The sequence below is a fragment of the Aedes aegypti genome, chromosome 2 (assembly GCF_002204515.2).
Source record: "Aedes aegypti strain LVP_AGWG chromosome 2, AaegL5.0 Primary Assembly, whole genome shotgun sequence".
Lineage (NCBI taxonomy): Eukaryota > Metazoa > Arthropoda > Insecta > Diptera > Culicidae > Aedes > Aedes aegypti.
Window position 1 is genome coordinate 268,902,158 of NC_035108.1, and position 27,994 is coordinate 268,930,151.

At 37.1% G+C, this 27,994-nt stretch overlaps 1 protein-coding gene across 2 annotated transcripts in view; it reads right to left on the minus strand.

Annotated features, from left to right (window-relative positions):
* LOC5571740 overlaps positions 1–7,350 on the minus strand; it is a 266,650-nt gene extending 259,300 nt beyond the window's left edge. The window contains exon 1 of one of the 2 annotated variants that reach the window (XM_021845047.1): positions 7,312–7,350. The gene's annotated coding sequence lies outside the window, so the exon portion shown is untranslated. The remainder of the gene's footprint in view (positions 1–7,311) is intronic. The other variant, XM_021845046.1, reaches the window with a different exon arrangement.
* Positions 7,351–27,994: the final 20,644 nt, after the last annotated feature.

Here is a 27,994-nt window from a genome sequence, read left to right on the forward strand (position 1 = left end):
TTCATGGAAATCAGCATTTTTTGTTAGAATTTCGCTTGATGAAAATCGAAAATAGAGAATTACTCAAAACAGAGGATGTCACCCGTGTTTCATAACATATTCTATTGATAAAAAATACTAAGAATTGCAAATTTTTGCTATGTGTTTACGAATCTGAACCACTGTGCATAACGCGTTGTCGTCTCCGTGATTGTTAGGTGTAATTTTCGATGACCCTTGAGACGGTCTTGCGCATTGTGTATGATTTGCCGAGCTTACCAATCGTGTCACGAGCATAGGTAGGTATGCGTACATTTCAGTTGCTGTTTATGTAGGTCATCTGACCAGCAACGCGGCTTCCTCTGCCGATTTCTATTACTTCTGTGTCTGCCTTGAGCATTGCCAATTACCATCCGGTTAGATATGACCACAAACCAATAGTTTGTTTCGCTGTTTTGAGATGATTAGCGTTGATGTTAGACTCAACGCTCAAGTACATAGTTAGGGAAAGAAGTTTCCATCGAATGATTGATTTCTTCATATTTGTAGTAGTGCTAGTCTTCACCATGAAATCGCTGATTGTGTCATAGTGCGCATTGTTCAATCGTGCTGTGCGTAATCCTTTTCTTTTTCTTCTTGATAGTACCTAAAGCAATAAAACTGCACTTTTCTGTGCAACTTTTTATATCTATTGATCTCTTTTGGGTCTTTATGAGGACCCGTGTCTTTGATTTATCCTTGGACTCGTTGACGGAAGTAAAACTTTGCTACCCATGATAACCCTTCTCGGACACCGTCGTGGAGAAAAAACTCTTAGAGGGTCTCGTCTTTGATTATGGTTGCTACCAAGAACAAAAGGAAGAATCTATCTCTGAAATCATCCTCAACTTCCTTCCAAGAAAGTCGGTTTTTTGTCTCTAAACGAGACAAACGACGGTTCATCGGAATATGCGCTTTCTTCAAAGACGAAATGGATGCTGCTTAACTCTTCTGTCTGTGCCTAGGGGTCATATTGACCTCAAATTCAAATCGTGATAACTTCACGGATTCTCAATCAATTCCCGATTTTTCTGCTGTTTTAGAAAGACTCTGTCATATTGACCCCAGAAAACAGACTAAGGGTTGAATTTGCAAAGATAGCATATACAAAATTTGAAAAATCGTGAGCAAAAGGCTCATAAAATTTACAGACAACAAAAAACTCAAAATGAAAATGATTTAAAATCTTGCCCTAGAAATTTCTTCAATTATGCTAAAACTAAGATGAAGTCTAACAACTTTCCATCTAAAATGACATTGGATAATAAAGCAGCAGATAATCAAGATAATGCAATCTCTTTGCTGTTTTTTTTCAAGAGACTTATACAAAATTCACGGATAATGACCATGATTTTGAACACTTTTCTATTTTTCCTGATTTTACAACCGATGTCGGCGTTAGTCAAATACCGGTACAGGACATTTTAACAGGACTGCAGAATTTGGATTCCACCAAAGGATCAGGGCCTGACGGAATCCCACCTGCTTTACTGAAAAACTTAGCCAATGAATTTACAGCACCATTATTTTGGCTGTTCAACATGTCACTATAAAATAGAAGATTTCCAAAAGAATGGAAACTGTCACTTCTCATACCCATTTACAAGTCTGGTAAAAAATCTTATATTAGAAATTATCGTGGAATTGCTATTATTTCATCCATTCCATTATTTGAGTCAATCATAAATAAAAAGGTATTTAGCCAAATAAAACATAGAATATCGAATGTACAACATGGTTTCTTTAAAGGTCGTTCTACTACAACGAACCTTTTGGAATTTTTAAATTACACTTTACACGCAATCGATAGAGGTAATCACGTCGAATCACTTTACACCGACTTTAGTAAAGCATTTGAAGATTAGATATTCCTATGTTGATTTTCAAGTTAAATAAAATGGGAATTGCAATGAGATTCCTCAACTGGATTGAATCGTATTTAACAGATCGCCAACAAATAGTAAGATTTGAAGGAAAACTATCTAAACCTGTTTATGTTACATCAGGAGTTCCCCAGGGTTCACATTTAGGCCCATTGTTATTCATATTGTATGTAAATGATATTTCATATGTGATACAACATGTTAAAATTCTTATTTATGCTAACGATATGAAACTTTTTATGGAAATCAATAGCAAAACAGACAGCGACATTTTTCTGAATGAAATAAGTATATTCGATAAATGGTGTAGTAAAAGCTTACTTAGGTTAAACGTCAAAAATGTAATCTAATCACATATAGCAGAAAACGTAATACACCACAGATTACTGTCTTTTTAGAAAATCAAGATTTTCAAAGGTGCGATAAGATTAGAGATTTAGGTGTTATATTAGATTCTAAACTTACATTTACTGACCATTATTATACTATTGTCCATAAATCAATCAATATGTTAAGCTTTATTAAGCGTTTTTGGCTCCAATTTTCGGGATCCATATACGATTAAAACCTTAGATATAATACAACATAGTATTAAGCAAACATGTAGTCTACAATTGATTGACGAAATAAATAGATAAATAAATAAATTTAGTACAAACAAACATTTATGTTGATTACCGTGTGTATGTTCCAAATTACAGTTGTCAATTCAGTGCCATTTTCAACTTACATGATAAATTGTGACACGTTTCACGTCTTGTGTTAAAAACTTCTGACCATCAGCAAGCTACAGTTTATTGTATTATTATAAGCTGGTGACGATAATCAGGTTTTTTATTTTCATTTCATATGAAAATTTCTATGGTCTAACTTACCCCAAAATATCTTTATATCCGGGGTAAGTGGGACCTTTCAAAACATTTCGTACACGTTTCAAACATTTTTATAGAGAGTAGCACTAAAACATTCAAACAAATGATTTTTATCAAAATAAAGATCAATCTCTAATTACGTACCGTGAATTCGGGTGAAATTGATCAGTAGGGTGAAATTGATCACTGTGTCTCACGATTTTATTTCCCTCTAATAGAGCACATAAATCAATGCAACCTATGTAAATGAACGTTGTTTGTCTTAACTATTGTCGAATTGCATGTTGTGAAGGTTTTTGTGTTAAGGAATGTTTATTTCTATGAAAATAATAGAAAATTCCATAATCGTGTTCTGTGTGGTATAGGCAGACATCAATAAACTTATAGTTTTAAATAAGGATTTGGACATGGTGTCAACCTGAAAATTTATAAGGATGCTCGAAAAATATCCCTCAATCGAATTTTATCATCAAAATTCGTACCAATTTATTCATTTTGTTGTAATTATTAAATTTTTTATAGATATCAGAAGATTCTTTCAGAAATTGCCTACATTTAGGCGTTTTCTGCGGTATTGTTGAAAATCAATTGCTTATTATTTCCATAAAATTTTCATCGTTAAGAAATTGGCAAGCATATTTGGATTCAGGAGGCCCAAATAAAGTAAGTAATGTTGTTTTCAAAACTAACAATAATTGTTTTGACAGGTGATCAATTTCACCCCGAAATGGAATTTCTCGATTTTTTATTTTAGAGACGATTTTCAGCACTAAAATTAAAACTGTATGAAAGTTTGAGTATATAAACCAATGAGGCTCACCGTCGTACTTGTTTTCCTGCATTAAGTTGTTTGGAATTTGCAACATCATTGAACACAGACATGGAAAACAGTGAGAAGTGATCAATTTCACCCGAAATTACGGTAATTGTGCAAGAGGGAGAGAAAAGTTTATTTTTTATATAAGTTTATTTTTAAAATTCGAATTCAAAATTGAACAAAGACTTAGATGAAAATGCATTATGAAAAAGATAACTATTCTTTTTTTATTTGTTATTTCTACCAATTTCACTAGTTGCAGAAAACAATTCCATCTCATAAAGTGGTTTTCTGTTTTTACATTTTTTTTCAACTACCGTCGTTGGGGGTGACAATGGGTCAAAAAGGCATGTGTACGATTTGTTTATTGAATAACTATCGCAATTTAGCTCCAATAAACTTCAAATTTGGTGTATATGTACTTTGATGGTACATTAACAACTGTTCAAAAAAATAAAGAAAAATATTTGTTCACAGCGGCACTACAAATGAATGAAAAATGACCCAATCTCACCCCATAGAGGGGGGTGACATTGGGTCACTGTTATTGATATAACTTATTTTTGAGAATTTGATTGCAAAACCATTCACAGCTGAAAAAAATTGATAAAATACGATGCAAACAAGACGAAAAGATATCTAAGATGTTTCACAAGTATGATAAACCCACTTAAAAGAACGGTTATACCAAAAAATTAAAGAGCTATAAGAAAATATATGAGACCCAACATTTATCGTCAAATTTACATAAATTTTCTTGTTTGTTTCCCTCAAATTAACTTCATAGTCTCAATCCCATTGCAATAAAGCCTATTCAGTTTTCCCAGAGGTGTACTGAAACAGTGATTATTTTAAACCCTCGCAAATAGTTATATTTCGGTGCGACATTCCTCGATCAATACATTTCAGGCAGATTTTGACTTCATAGTACCGGTATTTTAGCGATCCAACTCATTCGTACTTTCGTGAGATGTTTCTGTAATATGAAAACACTAATTTTAGTAAAAAAAAAAACAATTGATAAAATTTTACCATGTTACTGCGCACGAAACACAGTTGCTGGTTTGAGAAGTAGTCAAAATTCGTTGCATAGTTATTCGATGCACGGAATCCTCAAGTAGACTTGTTTGATGTTTCAGAGATGCTGTATTTAGAAAGAATAAACACATCTTAATGAGGAATGAGAACACTCGGCACCGTAAAATGTCAAAAAAGTGGTCAAAGTGGTCAAAGTGCAATTTAATTTACTATCGTTCTTGCTTGACCCAATCTCACCCCCATTTTCAATGTTTTAGACACCGTACCGAAAAAAATAAAATTTTTGTGGAAAAATCAATTAGATTCCGGAAAATACTTGTGAAAAGTAATGAAAAGTCTTTCAACCTTCTACTGATACAACGATAGAGGTTAAAGTACATGCGTTATACTTTGCACAGGAGAAATTTAATGCTGTAAATATTATCTAGTTTCAACATACAAGTTTATTGACATAGTAAACAAAAACTACTATATTCTAAAAATGTATATTGTGATGAATTATGTGTAATAATATGTTCCCCAACATATGAATAATTATTTCTAGCGATATCAGCGTTATTAGATGATATATTACATAAATCATAATTTTCCGTTTTGACCCAATCTCAGCCCCTAGACCCATTGTCACCCCCATCGACGGTATCGAAATTTTACGTGCTCCTTTTTAATTAATGTCTTTTGAATGATATATTTTGAACATGTTTTCTTCCCTTTTACGCTATTGGTGAGAAATTTTCAGTTAATATTAGGTGCGATGTGACACACTACTGAATGTATCGTAATTCGGGGTGAAGTTGATCAGTGGGGAGAAGTTGATCATTCATGTACCCACATGTATAAACTGATAAGGGAGCTATGATGCGATTTCAATCATCACAATATATATGATGTCGCATTACCTGATAGCTGTTCTTGATGTTCCGAAAATTTGGTTTGACATTCAAGATAATTATACCATGGAAAAACAAATATTTTAAGAAATGTTTATTGAACTGATGAAGGGTTCTCCTCCAAACAATCGACTATTGCCAAGGCTTTATAAAGAAACCATTAAAATAAACTGTTACATACATTCCAGATATGTTCTGTGAATCTAGTATTGAATTTGCATTGATGATAAAAAATCATTTTCAGATAATATAATGTTCTTTTTATGAACTAGTTGCTAATTTTAAAGGAAATTGCATACCTTTGGGCGTTTAATTTGGTATATTCTGTAATTCACAATATTTAATCCTAAAATTGACCGATTTAACAACAAGCTGTAAGATTTTTGGGACTTGATTCAGACTCAGTAAACTTAAATTGAGTAAATAGCATATCTCTTTACTTTAGGAAATCGACCGCAGTTATTGATCAACTTTACCCCGGAATCAAAAACTCCTTATTTTGATTTCTAAAAAATGTTTTATTATTATGGTAACATTTTATCAAAAATTCGTTTGCACAATTCGATAAACACCCAACCAGTACAGGTTTTAAAAATATTTGGATGATAATACATGTATCCTACTAGGAACTATAGAACAGAATCGCTCAAAAGTGATCAACTACACCCCATTTTACGGTACGTTTTCTTCCTAAAGCTAAGTATGCTGTTTCACTCAAGAAAAGTAAAGAAATTCCTTGACTGAAAGGGTCAAGAAATTTCCTACAGAGAGCCCCTTTGAAATGACCCAAAAAGTTAATTATAAGGTCTGGATATCGTACATGCCGCCTTCGTATTGGAATTCCAAAACATTGCTTAACACTCAGACATTTTGAGAAATGAAGCAGAGTAGTTTGAAATTCTGATAATTTGGCAAAATATAAAAAGCAATGTAGAAAATTTCAAAGAACAGCATTCTATTCTAAGGATGGTCCATAACCACACTGCAGCCTATGAGGTAAATACTTGCACAACATATTTCTCTCACTTAGTGTAACCATTTGTTTAGAGTAGTGTTTGATCCTTCGACCTTGACGCTTGCTCCTGCGGGGGCGGGTGATGAGGGCAGGATCAAACTTGTCGCGCGTCGTTCGCTCGGCGAAATGAAAACGCGCCGCGTATCGTTAGTAGTGTTTGATCTATTGATCGCGTCGCTTGCTCTTGCGAGGGCGAGCGATGAACACTTGTTCGGCGTACAATGCGATTATCGAATTATTTCGCGAATCTGGTTAGGCGTGATTATATCATGGATCGCATCACCAAACATTGGTGACACCCAGATCTCTACCTTATCCCACTAACCCAATATCTTTTCCATGACAATCGTGGAGATGCAGAGGTGATCTCGGTCTCTAGTAACAACGGTAGTCACACTAACATTCCTTCCCTTCCCAGATGACCGTAAGAACGTGGCCGGCGCCGTTATTGACTTTTAAAATTTGAGCTCTCGATTTGTGCACATTGGAGAATGGTACGCTAATCCCAAGCTCCATTCATAAGTTCCCTGTGCAACTTCGATTGTTCTGGTCAATCACGGATTAGCAATTAAGAATTAAACGGTCATCTATGCTTATGCTTATGCTTTTGCTTATGCTTAGTGTAACCATTTGTTTAGCTCATTTTGGCGCCTCTTGATGGTGATTGTTATTCGCAAACCCTATCATCACTGTTGTACAAATTTAAAAAGATCTTTGTTTGCTAAGGATTTTTTGCAATATAATTTCAGTCGAAATTTATACCGTTTTCTTTAAATACCTTTATGATTCGTCTGTGTTCTTATCTGCAAATAGAAACAAAAAAATATCATCAGATAAATTTCAACCATGAGTGAGTACATTATTATAACATTTCAGAGCATAAGTGTATTGTGCATAGAGAAGAAATAGAACACAAGTGTACAGAATAAGGCAAGTTAAATGACGAAATAGTAGTTTACGGAACAAGGTGCAGAATGACGATTTTTACAGCACGAGTTGTAAATTTATCCTACGAGGCTTGCCGACATACAACATTTTTTGAAATTTAATAGAAGACCACTTGAGAATATCAGAAATAATATAAGAATGCATTCACCAACATTAAGCATAAGCATAAGCATAGATGACCGTACAATTCGTAGTTGCTACTCCGTGATTGACCAGAACAATCGAAGTTGCACAGGGAATTAATGAATGGAGCTTGGGATTAGCTTACCATTCTTCAATGTGCACAAATCGAGAGCTCAAATTTAAAAGTCAATAACGGCGCCGGCCACGTCCTTACGGTCATCGGGGAAGGGAAGGAATGTTAGTGTGACTACCGTTGTTACTAGAGACCGAGATCACCTCTGCATCTCCACGGTTGTCATGGTGAGGATATTGGGTTAGTGGGATAAGGTAAAGATCTGGGAGTCACCAATGTTTGGTGATGCGATCCATGATATAATCACTAGCGATCCGCGGCGCTTTTTCATTTCTCTGAGCGAACGACGCGCGACAAGTTTGATCCTGCCCCATCGCCCGCCCCCGCAGGAGCAAGCGTCAAGGTCGAAGGATCAAACACTACTAACAAACCGATCACTTTTTCACCGCTTCACTACCGACGCGCGACATGTTTGATCCTGCCCTCATCACCGCTCCCGCAGGAGCAAGTGTCAAGGTCGAAGGATCAAACACTACTCATAAGAATGCATTCACCAACATTTTCCAATTTCTGAAAAACAGTTGTGTAATGATTAATTACGCAACTCAAAACAGTTACGTAAAGAGAAAGCGTTGTGTAATGAATCGTTTATAGCACTGGTTTCAGTTGCGTAATGACTATTCCCGCACTGGATACTTCAGTGCAGGAAAGAAGACCGTTTCATGACAGGTTGGCGTGATGAAAATCAGTCTATTACGATGAGAAATTGCAAAAATAATGTTTTTGCAATTTCTCATCGTAACAGGCCGGGAATAGTCATTACCTAACTGAAACCAGTGCTGTAATGGTTCATTACGCAACGCTTTCTCATTACGCAACTGTTTTGAGTTGCGTAATGACTCATTACCTAACTATTTTCAGAAATTGCAAAATGATGGTGCAAGCATCCAAGATGTTATTTCTGATACCCTCCAGTGGTATTCTACAAAATTGCAAAAAATGTTGTACGCAACTCGTTGCAGAACTCGATTTTTACAGCACTCGTTCGTAGTTATCCAACTCGGCAAGCCTCGTTGGACAAATGTACGACTCGTGCTGTAAAAATCGTCATTCTGCAACTTGTTACGTAAACTACTATTTTTATATGATTCCCTGCAAGCCTTGAGTAATTTGGGAGCATATATAGGAGATCAGAAATGCCAAAATTATTCGTCATGGTTTATGATCAGACCATTTACAACTTTCAAGTCAAATCATTGTAAGCAGTGCTATCATGTAATGCAATTGTCATCGACCATTGCTGTTGTAAAACTTGGACGTTTTAATCAATAAAAATGTTGCTCTACATACAATGGCTACAAGCAATAATAGCACTCAAGCATATCATCCACGTCCTTCAGAACCAGTTCGGATAAAATAAAGCTGACACCCCACAACTCCAATTAGCTTAATAATCCACAATTAAAACACGTTAATTCAATTTCCTTGGTGTCGGGATTGCCGGGCCGCAGTCCTGTGCACGAAACGAATAAAAAGGACAATGTTATGCCTCCCGTCGTATATAACGGCAATAAATACAAAACTCGCGACACCTCGCCAAACAGGAGAAGAGCCCAGCTATATGGCAAGAAGGTAAGGCATCCAACCCCTTCTGGATCGTATCGCCACGAGTGCTCGTAACTCATCCGTTTGGTGAATATCTCTATATAGAGAGTAGGGTGTTGGATGGCATTCTGGACACCTCTGATAAGCTAGCACACTTAAAATAAAATAATTCTCTTAACAGCAAAACAATTCTCCGAGAACCCAACAACTGAGATCTCGATAATAATACCGAATTTTGGTACTTATTTTACCAAGATGCGAACAAACCATTTTTTTTTACCGGGATCTCGGTGAAAGTTTTCGGCAAATTATTACCGAGATCTCAGCTGTTGGGTTCTCGGCAAACCGTTTACTGACATCGGTAAACAAATTTAAGTTTTACAGCACGGATTTGCAAAAAAAAAGCTCGCGAGATACTCTAGAAAACGAATATTGCTTAAAAAAAAAAATCAAAATCTGAAACCACTGCCGAAAATAGTTCCTCTACAAAAGAATTGGTACCTCTTTCCTATATAGTAGAATAGCTGCCTTAATGGTTACCTTCGGGAGAATACCCGGTGCAATTTATCCATTTTTATCTCGTTGCATGTGCAGGTCGTATACATGCATCCATTGTGGAATTGTGGACAGACAGTAGGTAGACCGTCATGTCATTCAGTTGGATGGCTGGATTGCGTGCGTAGGTGTTCGGTATGAGTTGCTGGTGCCTTGTTGACGCCCTCACCGACCGCTTACACGGTCCATTAGGGCGGTTAAAATTACAAAGGAACTTGAAAAATTCAAGCTTCCATATTTTCCTTCCAATACTTACGATAAACATAGAGTTATGTGAAATTTTAATCATCGCGGTGTTTATTCAAAGGTGGCTCAAGAACGATGTAAGCTTATATTGGGAATTATTTAGAGGAATTCAGAAAAAAAGTTCCAAACATGATGCACTGTAACCACAATTTACGAACAAGATTCAATTTTTCTTCAATAAATTATGTTTTTTTAGTATGCCAATAATTTTATTGATTCATATGTTTTTAATCAGTCTATCCCGTTGTGGCTAAAAAGTCGGACGCGGTTAATCAACGTTACGAGTTCAAGAAATCACAGAACGATGCTCTTGAATATCCAACGCTTGTCAACGGATGGGTAGCTGCACCAGCGGGTTGCAAAATGGTCCAGGAAGGAGCGTCCAACACAGCTGTGGTCCTCACAAGCCCCTATCTCACGCTTCCACGGGTCTAACGATGACAAATACCGCCAGCTAAGGGTTACGTACTTAGTTGGTAGTGCAACCTGGGCATTGTTGTCCTTCTGACATCAGCTGGAGTGAGAGGGTGCCAGGTGAGAGCTTGGGATTATTGCCTACTCCAAGCAAAAGCCATCCATACAGCCGTATGTCTAAAGCTCCCATATAATTTCTTTTTCACATAGAACAAAACAAGTAGCAAAACATAAACAGCTAAAACAAAAATCACCTCAAAACACCTCTCTGATTTTTGCATTACTTCTTATTTAGGATGCCTTTTAAACACTGAAAATGATTCCAGCTGCTCCCGTCTGCTCTTCTGATTGCTATCTTTGATATTGTAGATGATGGTCTTGCGATAAATAACCAGGATTTTTGAACACATGTGCAATGCTGATCTATTGAACCACAATAATCACCTGCTTAGTTTCCTATGCAGTTTAAACAAGGGTGGAGGAAGCATTTTTTTATTATTGATGCAGTGAACGTATTTTGGCGTTACGTCCCAACTGGAACAGAGCTTGTTTTCAAGTCAAGCGCACCAACAAACACAGCAGCATCAATCGAAAAAAAGTCTCACATAGTCCATAGACAAATTGCAGCCAGATCGAATAGAGCAATAGGTGATGAAAAGGCGTAGAGGCATCAACAAGCCCTCCGCCTCCTGAAGTAATACCATGAGGTAGTTCCAGGGGGACATCGAACTTGTAGCCCAAGCCAAATAAAGATGGCGTTACCGCATTAGAGACGTGCATCCGCAGTAGACTGTTGAGTAATAGACCATAATAGACCGGTAAATGAGATCCACCCAGCATAAACCCCAAGGGCTTCTTCTTCTTCTTTTCTGGCGTTACCTCCCCACTGGGACAAAGCCTGCTTCTCAGCTTAGTGTTCTTAGTGTAGCATTTCCACAGTTATTAACTGAGAGCTTACTATGCCAATGACCATTTTTGCATGCGTATATCGTGTGGCGGGTACGAAGATACTCTATGCCCTGGGAAGTCGAGAAAAATTTCCAACCCGAAAAGATCCTCGACCGGTGGGATTCGAACCCACGACCCTCAGCTTGGTCTTGCTGAATAGCTGCGCGTTTTCCGCTACGGCTATCTGGGCTTCCCTCATAGCCGGGTTTGTTGAAAGTTTCTAGCTTTGCTAGAAGTGCGAAAATTCTATTAAAAAAATCCAACAAAGGTTAGCGAAGATTTGCGAATGTCCTTATAATGCATACATTTCAGCAGGGTTGTCGAAGACCCTAGAAGGTTCACGGTGGCCTTTGAAGATCCGCAAAAGTTTGTGAAGGTCGCTGGAAGTCTAAGGAGGCTATTTTCATATCAATTTCTTTCCTAATTTCATTGAGTTCATTTCCTTTAATTACTGTGAGCATGTTCATTAGCCTGGGACACGGTTATATGAAAAATTTAAATTCTCGCTCCAGTCCACTTTTTGGATTGCATTTAGATCCTATAACAACTGTGCCAAATTTCAGCTCGATCGGAGAACCTATATTTTAGCGCCAGCCGTTCAAAGTTTGTATGGGATTTACTATGGGAAAACTTACTTATGCAAAAAAAAAAATCTCCAGAGATCGCCCATTGTCCTCTTTAAAAATTCGGAACACAGATATCGATAGGTGTTTATGCGATGAAAAACATTGCCGAAGACCACAAAGCGATCCGATGCTTGTGAAAAAAGTAATTAAGCAAAGACTATTTTGAAAATTTTGCCCGATTTTGTTAGTATTGTTATTCCTTTACGTGTTAATCAACGTCGCCTTGCCAAACGGTTTTCTTTAAATAACTTTTTTCACAAGTGTCGGATTGTTTCACGGTCTTTTCTTCGTCGTAAAAATACCTATCGAGGCCTGTGTTCAGATTTTTTATAGAGGTCAATGGGCGACCTCTGGCGATTTTTCTTTGTACAAGTAAGTTTTCCCATAGTAAATCCCATACAAACTTTGAACGGCTGGCGCTAAAATATAGTTTCTACGATCGAGCTGAAATTTTGCACAGTTGTTATGGGGCCTAAATGCAATCAAAAAAGTGGACTGGAGCAAGAATCTAAATTTTTTCCCACACTAATGTTCATATTGCTTTAATAATTTATCAGTATGTCACTTAAGTATAATCATTATTACACATGTAGATCTTATGACCTATATTTAAAAAAAAAATAATGTGGAAGAGCACCTGTAAAACGCCACAATCCATCCAGCTTACTGACATGAGCCTACTTGACGTGAACTGCTGATCAAGGAATTAGTCGTTGTACTGATAGATCTTGTAGATCTGACGGTCTATCGTTCCGGATGTTCTTGGAAGACTTTGAAGTTTCGTTGTATTTACCAAGATTCGCTCCATGTGGAATTGTAGTTCAATAATTTCAAACACAATTAACATAAAAGGGATTTGTTTCTTTGGAACTTTGTTCATTGAAGCTTAAGTTGTAGGCTTCGGTTATTTATATTAGCACCAGTGGCGTGGGAAGTAAGTAGGACAGATAGGACATGTACTACGCACCAGAACACCTGGGTAGATCAGTCACGATTCAACCAAAAAAAAAAAGATCGGCAGAAAGCTTGAAAAATAAATTAAATTATTTGTCTTCTGTCCAATATACAAACAATTTCCTACTTATTATTATGAAAAATGGAAGACACGATAAGGTTTTTCATGTTTTTTTTCTAGTTCTTAGTCAATTCCTGAAAAACGATTTGATCAAATTCCTACTGATATTTTGTGACATCATTCATTTCATTTCATTTCATTTATTTAGTTAACATCTACACAGATAACACTGAATCAACAATTTCACGCCACAATACTCGGTTCGTGGCCGCATCTCTCCATCCTCGGTTCTGCCCCACGCTCGCCAAATCGATACGCACTTGATCCGCCCACCTAGCTCGCTGCGCTCCACGCCTTCTTGAACCAACCGGATTTACTACAGGTGACAGACGACGGAAGATGATCTGGGATAATACTTTGTAGGCCGCATTTAGAATGGTGATCGCTCGAAAGTTCTCATAATCTAACTTGTCGCCTTTCTGGTAGATGGGGCAGATTACCCCTTCCTTCCACTCCTCCGGTAGCTGTTCTGTTTCCCAGATTGTGCCTATCATCCGGTGCAGACAAATGGCCAGCCTTTCCGGACCCATCTTTATGAGTTCAGCTCCGATACCATCCTTACCAGCAGCTTTATTGTTCTTTAGCTGGTGAATGGCATCCTTAACCTCCCTCAAAGTGGGGGCTGGTTGGTTTCCATCTTCCGCAGTACTGACGAAGGCATTTCCTCCGTTGTCCCGTCCTCCATTGCCTGTGCTCTCAGCACCATTCAGGTGCTCGTAGAAGTGCTGCTTCCACCTTTCGATCACCTCACGCTCGTCCGTCAAAATGCCACCATCCCTATCCTTGCACATCTCGGCTCGCGGCACGAAGCCGTTGCGGGATGCGTTGAGCTTCTGATAGAACCAACGCGTTTCCTGAGACCGGCACAGCTGTTCCATCTCCTCGCACTCCGTCTCCTCCAGGCGGCGTTTTTTCTCTCGAAAGAGGCGGGTCTGCTGTTGCCGTTTCCGTTTATAACGTTCCACGTTCTGCCGGGTCCCTTGCTGCAGCATGACCGCCCGCGCTGCATTCTTCTCCTTCAAAACCTCCTGGCACTCCTCGTCGAACCAATCGTTTTGTCGACTCCGTCCCACGTACCCGACGTTGCTCTCAGCTGCATCGTTGATGGCTGCTTTTACTGTTCTCCAGCAGTCCTCAAGAGGGGCTTCGTCCAGCTCACCCTCTTCCGGTAATGCAGCCTCGAGGTGCTGCGCGTATGCCGCTGCGAAATCCGGTTACTTGAGCCGCTCTAGGTCATACCGGGGCGGCCGTCGGTACCGTACGTTGTTAACGACGGAGAGTTTTGGGCGCAGTTTGACCATCACCAGATAGTGGTCAGAGTCGATGTTAGCGCCACGATACGTCCTGACGTCGATAATGTCGGAAAAGTGCCGTCCATCAATCAGAACGTGGTCGATTTGCGATTCTGTCTGCTGTGGTGATCTCCAGGTGTATCGGTACGGAAGGCTGTGCTGGAAGTAGGTGCTACGAATGGCCATATTCTTGGAGGCGGCAAAGTCAATTAGTCGTAGGCCGTTTTCGTTCGTCAGCCGGTGGGCGCTGAACTTTCCAATCTTCGGTCTGAATTCCTCCTCCTGACCAACCTGAGCGTTTAGATCTCCTATGATGATTTTGACATCGTGGCTTGGGCAGCTGTCGTACTCGCGTTCGAGCTGCGCGTAAAAAGCGTCTTTATCATCATCAGTGCTTCCGGAGTGTGGGCTGTGCACGTTTATTATGCTGAAGTTGAAGAACCGGCCTTTGATCCTCAACTTGCACATTCTCTCATTGATCGGCCACCACCCGATCACGCGCCTCTGCATATCACCCATCACTATGAAAGCTGTTCCCAGCTCATGTGTATTGCCGCAGCTCTGGTAGATGGTATGGTTACCTCTAAACGTTCGCACCATTGATCCCTTCCAACACACTTCCTGCAACGCTACGATGCCGAATCAACGGTCCTTCAGCACGTCGGCGAGTATGCGTGTGCTCCCGATGAAGTTGAGAGATTTACAGTTCCACGTACCGAGCTTCCAATCGCTAGTCCCTTTACGTCGCTGTGGTCTTCGCCGATTGTACCGGTTCGTATTCTCTCGTTGATTATTCGTTGCTTGATTTTTTTACGGCTGGCTTGCAGGGCCTGACACCAACCCCCTAGATTTCCGGAGGACCATTCCCCCTAAATGTTCGGAGGACCATAGTGCGCAGTTTAGCTTAGAGTCCTTCTCTGGCACTCGGACGATGATCAGCCGCCCCTGACATCGGGAACAGACGCTGTTGTGAGCCGCTCCTAACATGGAGTACAGACGCTATAGGTTTGCAGAAGCAAAAGCAAAAGCAAACCCCCCCTTCTCTGTCAGCATACGACCAGAGTTCCCACCGGGGGTTGGTTACCCGATCTTCCCTAAGGTTACTCGTACCCCGGCCAGTACCGCGAGGAGGTAGGGATAGGAGTTGCTGGGCAAGAGGCTAAGGACCGCACAAAGGGGTCTATTTTATTCCTTCAGGTACGCGAGGTACCAATGGTACGCCATGCCCAGCCATTTACCAACCAATCATCATCATGACATCATTCATGAGAATATTTAGAGCAAATAATGACGATTCTTAAAATATTTTTTTTTGCAGAATTGTTTAAGAATTTCCAACAAAACGTTTGATTGAGTTTTAGCGTAATGAAAAACATTCAAACATCTTGAGTTTCTCCTGAAAACTTTTGAGATGAGCCGGGTTACTTTGGTGCAAAAAATATAAAACTACACATATTCACAGATTTTTTACTGTTTATCCATTCGTTATCTAAAAATTGTAAAGGCAATTTTTTGTCAATTCTGACAAATGTGTCTAATAAAATTTATTTTTTTATTCTCATTTTTGCTTAACCCATTAAGAAATGTTTTCTGAAGTATCTTTTTTTCCTATTGTACTTGCATTGAATCCTGGTGCAAAATTTTACACCTTCAGACAAATAACTGGTTCAACAGGCTCTTCAAGAATTTCTTCTCAGATTTCCCGAGCGAAAGCTTCAGGAATTATCATTATGATTTTATTTAGAATGCTTTCAGGGTCTCACTCAGAGATCTCTCCAGAAATTCTTCAAGAGATTTCTCTACCAATTCTCCCAGTGGTTCTTCAAAGGATGCTTGGAAGAATTTGCTCCAGGAAATCCTTGAGAAATCTAAAGCCACTACCTCCAAAACTATTTCCTCAGGTACTACTTTGATTTCTTTTTCAAAACTGTCCTAGAATTTCTTCCAGATATCTTTTTACTAATCCTTCAACCGAGTTTTCCAGTAGTTACTTTGAGAGATCTTCCAATGATTTCTACAGTATAAAAGATTTATTCCGGAGTATTTTAACAAATAACTTAAGGATTTATTGTTTCCAAGAAACCCTGCGAGAATACCTCTGTCTATTCATGACAGTTCCTTCAAAAATTCATTCATATCATCCAAGTATTACTTATGCAGTTTTACCAAAAAATTCTCAAAAAATCCTATGCAATTTTCAAAAGTTTATTCAAATTTTCACACCAGTTTGCCCTACAGCATTTTTTTCAATAATTCCTCCGATCTACACGAATTTCTTTAAAGATTCTGTCCAATGGTTTTCGAGAAATTTCTTCAGCAAATCCTATGGAATGCTATCCCGAGATTTGATTTATTTTTTGTTTGATTATATTAGCAAATTATCTAGAAAATCTTCTTAAACTGCCTCAAAGATTCAGGAGATATTCCAGCTATCCCTGTTCATTAAGGATGACTTTAAAATTTACACAAGTTTTATTAGAGATAGCTCTAGGAGTTTCCTTAAAAATAGCTCTCGGATTAATTTTGCAGAAAAATATGAAGAAGCATTTCCTTGAAGACATGCCTGGAAGAATTCTTGGAAAAAAATTAGAACCAACTTGAGAAAATTTAAAATGATTACTGGAGAATTTTTTGTAGAAGTATCAGACGGAATCTCTGGCAGTAATTACTAATTGCTGAAGGTATGTAAATGCTAAAGCACAATATTAAAGGAAATCCCAAGAAACATCTGGAGGATTCATTGATTGCATTTTGGAAGATGTTTTGACCACGGTCCAATCTCGGAGAGTGTCCTTGGGAAATGGATGGATGAATCGAATTTGAGAAGTAAGAACTTGCTTGAATGATGTCTTAAAGAAGTTTTGGAGGAATTCAGATGATTAATAAATCATTTGGTATTTCTTTGGTTTTCCTTGGGAAAATGAAGGCGGCATTCTTGAGGTATCCTTAACCCTTTAATACCCAAATTTTTATTTTCGATTTAAGTTTTATTTTTCGTTATCTAAAATCGTTCTGAACACGTTTTGGGCATTTATTTATTTTTATTCGCAAATTTTTAAATTTTGGTTTATGATTTTTATTATTTTTATATTTGAACATCCCTAGCATTTTTCATTTTTTCTTGAAGCCTTTTCTAGTTGTTGATTTTTGGCAATAATAAAAATTTAAATTGTTACGGTATATTTAAAATTTTAAATTTTTTAATTTTTTTTCGGAACGTATTTTATTTTCCGTGTAACTAACGGAAAAACAGGTTTGAAATGATTTTAATACCTCCAGGCTCTTCGTTTGTGATAGGTTAATTGTAGAAAAATATAAAAGGTACGATTTTTTATATAACACGTTAAATGAAGCCCAGGCATTTGTAGGTTATACAATAATGCAATTTTTCAAACAATTTCTAATCATACAAAAAAGTTTCAAAAGTCATAAAAAACTTTTCTTATATGCGTGTTATGAGTCAAGGTATAAGCCAAAAATAAAATCATTTTGATTTGCGAGCTACGAAAAAATACACACAATTCCAAAGTGTACCCCGTCTAAAGGCGGGGTTGGGTATTAGAGGGTTAACAAAATTCTTTGTGAAATTCCCTAGGAAAATTTTTGGAGAAATTCCTTTGGAAAAATTCACTAAATTTGAACTCCTTTAGAAACTTCCGGAGCAATATCTGATTCTTTGGGCAAATACTTGAATATATATTTCTGATGGAATTCCTTGTCATAATGCCACGAAGAATAAAAAAAAGAACTTTGATCTTAGAGTAATGTATGTTCTGATACTATGAAGAATAAAGCTCTAATGTCATGATTCCTTTTTTCGGTTTCGTTTTGATTTTTTAGTCCCTGTTTAGTTTTTTTTCAGCATCTTTTTAATTCTTTTCCGGTTTCCTTTTTCTAGCAAGAAGTCTCAGTCGCTACCAGGCCTGTAAAGACGAAAAGCTTGCTTAGTATTTTGGTAACAACTAGCAAGAAAATAAGGGTTTTCTGTTGAGCAGAAAAATCAACTGAAAATGTCGTTAAAACGCTTGGAAACAGTAGAATTTCTTCAACTCAACTCAAAACCGACCAAAATGTCACTTACGCCCCTTTGCGTTTCAGTCCCTTAAATAAAGCAAACCTTTATTTCAAATCCAGGGTTAAAATTTAAAGAAGCTTCACTGTGCACAAAATATTTGCCAACGTTAGTCTTACCCATGTTTTCGAACGTGGACGCATCTCTGATTAGCATCAACAAGGATTATGATAGTTCTACTGGAATTAGAAGTATTATTTCAGTTTCTTCATATATTTTTTTTTTTCAGATAAACCTTCACTGTCTTTGGGGAACTTTAAATTCTCACCAAAACGGATGAAACTTTGAAAAACTCAATTTTCATCAAACGCATTGAAAAACTCTATTTTTATCAAACGGGAGATGACATTTTCAAACCTACTTTACTTTTACAATTTGAATCACCCTTATGTCCCATAAGTAGCATACTACGTCTCTGCGTATTGCTAGTAGTGAGCAATATTTAGAACTGTCTAGTGGATACCCTCAAGTAATCGTGCATATAAAATTCTCTTAAATCTTGGATAATTAATTTTTCGTTTGTCTCAACTCCTCACTGCAAACATATAGGGGGATTAGGAGTTTAATGGACACCCGGGGCGATATGGACACCCCCTCAATCTCTGAGAATATGCATACTTCATCAAAGTTTATACACTACATGAAACCTGTATTGCATTTGAAATGTTTGACGATAAAAAAGTTTATGTTTTGCTTCAATTGTCCTTTGAAATTTGCTATAAGTTTTTCTCTGCTTCAAATTGGCATATAAGCAAGGCGGTGGGAGAATCTAATTTTTGAGCAAAATAATTAACACAGAAAGGTTATTTTTAGCACTTATGATAGAAGGAGAGCCCTTTTACACATCGGAATGACTGACATACATTAAATAGTTTGTAATCATTAAATTTCATTCAAGTGTTCATTTTGCCCCGATACCTTTTTACCAGCTTTGTTTTGGACCTAATTTTCTATCTCACTTCTCTGGCATATGATACAATTTTTATTACCATGAATCAAACTTGAAAACAAGCCGGGAGTAACTTGAAAAAAATGTCATTGTATGGCCTTAAAAAAAGCATTTGCTTGATGTGTCCATTATGCCCCGAATTCCCCTACCTAGGTAGAGTGGAGGAAATATATGCAGATTCATTTTCTGCGACTTGATCACAACTGCTCGTTTGAACATAAGTTTACGATCAAGTTTCAAGCAATGAACGAGGTTCTGGAGGTGGGTTCGCCCATTGATTGTGCGAACTAGATTCAGTGCATGTAGCATTGCAGTAGCTTTTATTGGTGTTTGGCATGTGAAAATAAGTAATGCCTAATAAAATGTAAGGTTGAATTGACTTGCAAATATGGCTGGTTTGTGAGAACTGGGCTAGCAAAACATTTGTAATAATTGAAGAAGTACAATAAAGTCGAATTTACGTTTTTTACGTACCAACTGGAACAGAGTGTGCTTCTCAGCTTAGTGTTCTTATGAGTACTTCCATAGTTATACTCTGAGAGTTTTTTTTTGCCGATTGACCATTTTTGCATATGTATATCGTGTGGCAAGTACTCTACGCCCTAGGAAGTCAAAATAAATTCCATTACGAAAGACCCTTGACCAGTGGGATTCGAATCTATGATCTTCAGCATGTTTTTGCTGTCATGGAACTCTGCGAAATGTGAACACATTAACCATATTGAAGGTTTTCTATAAAACATTTTGCAAATCCACCCACACTGACCGGATTTTCCCTTAAAACATAAGTGAAAGATTTCAATCCTCTCAAAACGGTTTCAACAAACATTAGCCACTTCCATTCCCGTTGAAAGATCGACGTCAAAATCGCATTGTAGGATGAACCCACCTACAATTTCCAGCCACCATCCCACATAATTATTAGCGAATCATAACCGCCTCATCATCATCATCATCATAGTCACTGTCGTCGCCAGACCCAGTTGACCTCAACCCCGGCGAAGACCCCACGAGTCAATTGCGGTCATCACACCACCGAAAAGCATCACCATCAGGGACCAACCCACGGCGTTACCACTTTCGATTTGATGACCAATCGTTTCCGCGTTTTTAACGATGATCGTTGCTGCAATTATACACATTCCATCTGGTGCTAACCTTTTATCGCTCGCAATCGACTGACAGGAAAACAGGCAACCGAATTGACCCATTTCTCCGGCACTTACCCAAGGCTCCGGGTTTGAACAGGGCTGGATTTGGATTTCGTGGGTCAGATCGCATGAAGGGGGTTTACTTATAAAATGACTAGAAGAACTTATCGTAGAGAACAATTTTCCAAGAGACTTCAATCTTTTTTTGTTAAAAATGTTTTAACGTAATTTATACGTCACGGGATCAGGAAGCCAAGGATATCTTTTGCACCTTTCAAATCCGGGCCTGTGTTTCAACCTAGCAACAAATTCAGTGCAGCAATGCTTACGATCAACCGTCGACGGATTCATCGATCGATCGATCAAGTGATCGGGAAGAAGAGCCGATCAACTCGAAGGTACCAAAATTGACCGGGGTCCGAAATTGCTTGCCCTCCAATCGCAGTGGGCGAGATGTGCTCCGGGACTAATGTAGGCCACCCAATTAAATTTTCGTGGCCCGCCTCTCGCTTTCGATGGAGACTCTCCATTTTATGTACAAGTTAGCCATAGCAAAAGAGCAGGTCGTGCATCGTCGTGGTTAGATTCGCTTTTTCTGCAGCACCGTGAGCAATTGATCACTGCTACTACGGTTAGCGTGTATGATGGCCAGCCAAATGAAAAACGAAATCAATTCGAGTGCGAAAAGTAAGTTATTGATCGGAAACGATGGAAGAAAGGCATTCGAAAATGTACGAAGATGATAGAAAGGTGCATCGGTTGCCACACACGAAATTGAGCGTAATTGTCTACATGAGATATCGCGATCTAATAAATAGCAACAGCTTTGATTAGGAAAAACTTTTCCTAGCGATGTGCTTTTAGTTTATTTTTGTCTAGACTTTACTTGATTTTTGCCTCTTTTTTTGTTTATTAGTTAACTTACAAAGATTAGAGTCAGGTTAGCTTTTAGGACATTACCACCAACTATTATTTCTTCACAATTTCATGGAAAATAAAGGATGAAGCTGATTTTTATATTGCGATTGAGACATAAAATTGACTTATTACCTACCGAATTTCCCCTGAATATATTAGCTGAGAGATTTCGTAGGCTTGAGATGGCAGACACGACTCTACATAATAGTTGAATATTGAATTTCCGTTCGGCATAAGCCTGTAGAGCATTTGGTTTTTGGTAAAAAAATCGTTTGGCGAGATATATTATATGTAAGAAGAATAGCATTATTCTGGGCGGTCGACCCGAAAATTTATGTCTGATATGATGCTAGGGCCTTCCTTAGCCGAATGGTTAGTCTGCGGCTACACAGCAAAGCCATGCTGAAGGTGTCTGGGTCCGATTCAAGGTCGATTCAGAATCTTTTCGTAAAGAAAATTTCCTTCAATTCCCTTGGCATAGAGTACCATCGTACCTGCCACACGATATAGAAATGCCAAATACTACTTTGGCAAAGAAAGCTATCAGTTAATAACTGTGGAAGTGCTCATAACAACAGTATGGTGAGATACAGGCTCTGTCCCAGTGAGGAAGTATCACGAATCGAATGATTCGCTTCTTTTGTGTGCTTATATGGAAACGTAAATTTACACCTATTTTTTGAAGAGTGCATCATTAGGATTTTATGATTATCGCAGCAATGCAAATTCCTCCTGAATTTGTTATCATTTTCATCCAAAGAAAATAGCCCTTTACACTCCCAAAAAATATGTAATTTTAAGTCTTTTGAAAAGAAGCGATTGTAATAACGTAAATTTATGTCTCTCATATCGTCCTTACCATTCTTACGGTAAAAATAGTGTTCTGTGAAATCTGCAGCATTTTCGGTGGTGAATTGGGGGTGGCCCGAAGACAATGCAAATTACTATGGAGAAATTTTGCAAAATGTTCTAAACACGTTCGTTCTGAGATGTAAGAGCATATTTATCTTCTCATTGTGAACACTTATTCTTCAAACTACACTCTTTAAATGAAAATTATTGTTGCTGTAATTCACGGCACAAGATGTAAGTGATCGAATGACATAAAAATGTGTTCTTGAAGATGTACTGAACAAAAAGAGTATATTTACATGTTAAAGTACACGAAAACGATGGAACTGTGATCGACATACCCCGAATCCGACACTCACGTATTTTAAATTCATCAAAAATTCGCGTCATTCGGCTCCCTTATTTTATGTGCATCCAAAAGACGTAAAATCACAAGTTTTTTGGGAGTGTGTATAACAAAGGAAGTTGCTGAAGAGCGCAATTAAATACGAAAAATTGGAGAAAAGGTATTCATACTGTTTGTTTGCTTTTATTTATCTCAATATAGGATTAAAGCACAAAAGTCTTAAACAAAGTTAGTTCAAAAAGGATTTGTTTCTTCAGTAACTTTCTTGATCTACCATTACAGTAGTAACATGTTAAAACATTTTTCTAAATTTATCTATAGAAACCCGACTAGAGGCACACAACAAAAATAGAATAAAATTTTATCACAATATGATATGCATATCTTATTATAATATAATTTTGTTAGGCACCGTTATTCAAGGAAAATATTAAAACCATAAAATAACATAATATGTTATATTTATTGAATATATTTCTATTTGTTTATTTTTAACAACTTTATGAATAAATAAAATACCTACATATGGGGGAGTATGCAAAAAATTTCAAACAATTTTGAATTTTGAACCGCCGTAATGTAAAATTACATACTTTGTTCAATACACCTTCAAGTTGTATGATGTATGTGATAAACATCATGTGTCTTTCAGTCATGCCAAGATTTACATCCACACTAATTTTAGAGTATACCCCATTAGGCATAAAGACGTTAGGCATAAGGATGTTAGGCATAATGGACGTTTGGCATAAAACAACTTGCACGTGTGCCATTCAAAACTCGTATTATACCGAAAATTGTGGGTGGGTGTTTTAAGTACATAAGTTAGTTGTCAAAACCATAAAAAAATTTATTCAATTCAGCAAAACAAAGAACGATTCAATAGCAGCAAAGAATGTAGAAACTTCTTAGGATTTTCCTTACTTTCTCGCCTTTCTCACGATTCATTATGTTTTTTAAACAATTCAAAATCAATTACTTGAAAGAGTTTAGCCAATCAAATATAACACCAACTAGATTCTTCTTGGGATTTCCTTTTGGAGTTTCTCCAAAGATTGTTCTTCCAGAAATTTTTCGAGAATATGTATGAGGAGTTTTTTTTAACTTATTCTTCCTAGAATTTCTTCATAAATTTATTCAGTGCATCTTCCGTTAACAGGACGACCTTCAGTTTCGTTAAAGATTGCAAAAAATACCAACAGGAATGACCTCAAAAAATTCCTCCAGATTTTTTTTTCCAGATATTATTCAAGGGATTCCTCAAGTAATTTATTATCTCAGTTATTTGTCCAGAAATTTCACATTCAGGATTTTGACATTTTCATTAGCTTTTGGAAATCCATTTCATTATTCATATTCATTAAGCAAATTTTTGATGGAACTCTTTGAAGAATATCTGATGAACACTTACAGGAGAGAACAAGGCTGTTTGTTGGAAGTTCTGAACCTTTGAGGGATACTTGGAGAAATTTTTAGTAGAATTGTTTAAAAAATTGTCAAATGAATTCTCGTTTAGTATTCTGCATTATATTCTAAAGGAATGCCGGTAAAACCTAGGACGGAATCTATGCAGAAATTTGAATAGGAATAATCGAATAATCGGAAGAATTTCTGAAATAATTACTATAGTCTATAGTGATCTTTTTGAAAATCCATGGGAAATTTTGAAGAAAAACAATCCGAAGTTTTTGGAAAAATGTGCTGTAAATATTATATAAAATGCTAAAGAGAGAAAATTTCTGGAAAAATCCTGAGGTAACTGCATGATAAATCCCTGGACAAATTTATTGAAAAATCCAGAAGGTACTTCTGCATAAATCATTTCGCGATCTCCTGGAGGAATCCTTGAAATGTTTCCTGGAGCAGTAACTGAATAAAAAGGTGGATAATTTTCTGGAGGATTTTTCGAAATTGTCCGAAAGGAAATTGTGAGAGATTCTGAGAAAATTAGACTGAAAAAAAAACAAATGCTTTGAATAATAAATATAAATCCAGATCAAGAAGACATAGAAAAAAATTGAAAGATTTTTTGAAAAAATCTTCAAAAAATTGTGTTTAAAATCCTAGGATGTACTTTTAGCTTAGCTTAGCTTAGACTGACTACATATATTAATGGTTGCTATTCCGTGATCGACCGAAGTCAGTGAAAATGCACAAAGAAACAACTAGAAGTTCGGCTGGGAATGGCCATAATCTTCTTCAGTGTGCATAATTCAGTGCCTCTATTTATACAGGGTCAATAACGGTGCCGGCCATGTCCTTGTAGTCAGGTGGGATTGGGGTAAGGAATGTTAGTGTGTAACCTTTGCTATTTAGAGACCGTGTTTGCCTTTGCATCTCCACAAAGGTTACTGGGAGGAATGTTTGTTAATTGGGAGGATCGTTGGATCACAGGATTCACTTTGATAAGCAATTACACCATGATAAATAATTATTTGTGAGATATAAACATTCTTATATGCTAATATAATATTTTCTTTTGATATGAACAATTTCTTTGTAGAGGAAAATTATGCCGACACTTGAGGTGACGAACCATTCAAAGTTTGTTGAACAAATACCTAAATGTAACATTCCTAACATTCTTATTCTTATGCCGACACTTACAGTGACGAACCATCCAAATTTTGTTGAATAAAGTCAACCTTTTGCAAGTCTACACTTGTAGTGTCGAACCATTCAAAGTTTTTTTAATTACAAAAATAAAGGTAAAAAGAAAGGGGTGTTTAGAAAAAAAAAATGGTAATCATAAATTATTCAAGAATCAGAGTTTATGTCGACACTCACAGTGACGAACCATCCATAGTTTGTTGAAAAATCATATTTACATCCCACCATTGTAACGATTGAATGTGCAGTCATACATATTTTATAGATTAGAAATAGTAGCATGAAACGAGCTCACCAATTGATCCGTTATCCTTGACTGAGCAGCCACAATCCACTTTCAGCTTCACTCGGCAACATAAAAGCACTCAGAGAAAATTGGCGCGCAACCCGAGATCCTGCCCTCATCGCCCGCCCCCGCAGGAGCAAGTGTCAAGGTCGAAAGATCGAACACTACTCTGTTTAAAATCCTAGGATGGACTTTTGTAGATTTTTTCGGTGCAATCCCAAGCAACACACACGTTATAATTGAGTATTATCAACTTATATATAACCAAAAATGGTTATAAATCAGTTGATAGTGCTCAATTACAACAAGTGTGTCGCTTGGGATGCGTGTATTAAACTTTAAAAGATCTCCAGGAGTAACAACTCGAGAAGTCGACGAGAGAATAACAACAAAGATGGTTAGAGAGAACCTTTCAACCATCTTTGATAACAGGGAAAGTTAAAAATGAATACTCGTGCAATTTATAGAAGGAATACTGGGAGAATCCTAGAGATGGAGCATTCCCTGAGTAAATTACTGAATGAATCAACGTTGGCCTGGGGAAAGAATTCATCAAGAAATTGGATGAATTTCTGCATGAATCTTAGCGAGAATCACTAAAGGAATTATTAGAGACCTTTATAAAGAATTCATGAAGTTCTTCCTCGATGAATCTGAGAAGAAACTCATGAAGAACCTGTTGGTGGCATCGCATCGGAAATATGGAGTCTATAGGATTTACACAAGGATTCTCTTCAATTATTTTTCCTGGAATTCTTAAATAATTACCTCTTGACTACTCGAAGGAACTTGTTGGCATCATTGAAGTCTTTTAGAATTTGTTTATAATTTAGAGCTGTAATTTCTCTTGAGATATTTTAAGAAAATTCTCAAGAACTTTTGCAGAATTTATACCTTTTAAATCAATTAAGAGATTTGTTGTTTTTAATTTTATTCTCTGTTTTATAATTTGATTTTTCTAAGGATTGCTTGAGAACTTTTTATTAAATATTCCCAAGTAACATTCAAAGCTGAATAACAGCTTATTCAGCTAAAATGCTGTTAAAATATCTTCTTTTTAGCTGATCAAACTGTTATTCAGCTACCAATGTTACCTAGCTTATCATATAATTTCCCTGCTCTTCATCTTGGAATCCCTTTACCAATACTATAAGTTTATCCTGAGAATGAAGAAAAATCCTTCCGAGGTTGATTCGTATGCTTAGTTTATTAAATCTGCAGGACGAATGTTTTTCAGAAAGTTCTTCGACGACATTCGTTCAAAAGTTATTTCAAGATACTTTTCAGACATAAAGAAGGTATTTTCATAGGAGTTCCTATAGATTTCCTTGCAGCAAAACCAAAAAGAATCCCTAGAAAACTCAATGAGAAACAAAAAAGTATCTCTGAAGTACTTTTATATAATCCAATAACCACAAACCATATTGAATTCAGGTGGGTGGTGCCTCATCGACGGACCACTATACGATTCAGCAGCTTGTTCCATATGCATATCTCATCGAGCAAAGGAACTAGATATCAAAATAGGTGATGCTTACTTGCTAGTCAGATAACATGTAATAGAGGAAACTCTCATAAATTTAGACTAAGAATTTAGTTTGAGCATTTCGTCGAAATTATTTGTAGCGAGTGTGTTGTTCACTCCACACTTGACTAGTAAAGTTCCAGAATCGGATCTAAAATAGCAGTATTCCAGTCAATATCCTTAAGCTCGCATTATATATCAGTAGGAAAATAAGCAAACAACAATATTAATTACATTCCAATTTCAATAGTTTTGTTTTCAACTTGACAACAGCGATATTCGGAGCAAGCCTTCTTGCTTTTATTATCGCTGATACTCCAGCTCTAGGTCTTTCAGATTTTTTTAACAGAGAGTGAGTGCTGTCTTAAAAATGTTGTCAAGGCAATGATTTGAAATGTTTACGACGCATAATACTTTTTCATGTTTGCATATGGGATTTAATCCATTTTACTGTTACAAGCTTTAAATAATTTAATTTACCTTAGACTACATCCTTTTTCTTCATTATTTTGTTTTTTTTTTCTGTCGCTCTCGGAGATTCAACATGTCTGGTTTTCAAACGAGGGCCACCTTAACGAGCATAGAATAAACTAAACGTGTCGTCTGGGGCGAGAATGAGTCAGAAACGCATGTGTCCAAGTCGATTCCAAGTTCAATGGAGTCTAAGTTTGATAACTCCTGTTAATTTGACCTGAAGTATTCTTTTCAATATAAGAATACGTTCAATGTATTTGTCCTCTATACAACTTAGATACTACTTACAAGTACCAGACACATCTGACGAGTTTCTATAGTTATATTGTAGTTGTGTCTGTATGAAATCTGTCTATCATTAATTCAATATAAC